Raw genomic sequence first — 762 nt, 5'->3', positions numbered from 1 at the left:
TGCCCGTGGCATCGAAGAACAGCCGCGGCAAACCACGGTGCTCCGGCCATCCCTGAGGTGCCCCTGGGGAGGGATGGGTGACAGCGCTTGGTGGGCAGTTCTATGCCACATCTTGCATCTGCCCAAGGGCACTCGAGCATCCCCCTCAGCCACAAACACGGAGGGATGCAGTGGAGGGACCCACAGGATTCTTAGAATCATCCCTGGGGACAGGACAAAGAGAGAAGGACCCCACATCACCAACATGCCGCCACCTTGGCAGGGAAGTGGTGAGGTTCTGTGTGTGCCCCTGTCCTCACCCACACCATCTACAGGGGCTGCTCAAGGCCCATCCTCACCATCACCACTAATGAGCCCAAAAAAGTGGGTGTCTCAGCCTGGCTGAGCCCTGCGGTCCCCGAGGCTGGCACCACGATGCCCTTTGCAGTGCCATGGGTGCTCCTGGGTGCCCTTGGTTACGCTGGGTGCAGAGGGGCACATGGCAGCACCCAACCCCCCCAGCCCATGAAGGGGAACAGCGAGGAGAGGGGAATTAATATTAACGAGCTCATTTGCACTGGAAGGCTCATTAATCCTCCAGCCAGCCAGGACTTTGGCACAGGAGGAGGGTGACTAACGGGGCAGGGAGGCAGCCTGGCTGCTTCTCCTCACCTTGCACCCTGCCTGGGCATGAGAAGTCTTGAAAATAGGGCAGCACCCCCAAGAGCTGCTCTGCTCCGTACCCTCGCTGGCGGGACAACCAGCGGGCAGAGCGCGGGCCAC

At 61.2% G+C, this 762-nt stretch overlaps 1 protein-coding gene across 1 annotated transcript in view; it reads right to left on the bottom strand.

Moving 5' to 3' along the window:
- Nucleotides 1-762, bottom strand: part of LOC104499006 (serine/arginine repetitive matrix protein 3-like) — a 10,298-nt gene that overhangs the window by 7,143 nt on the left and 2,393 nt on the right. The window lies entirely within an intron of this gene.

Source organism: Buceros rhinoceros, unplaced genomic scaffold (genome assembly GCF_000710305.1).
Source record: "Buceros rhinoceros silvestris isolate BGI_N320 unplaced genomic scaffold, ASM71030v1 scaffold22758, whole genome shotgun sequence".
Taxonomy (NCBI): Eukaryota; Metazoa; Chordata; class Aves; order Bucerotiformes; family Bucerotidae; genus Buceros; species Buceros rhinoceros.
This window is presented reverse-complemented; position numbering and strand designations above follow the sequence as displayed.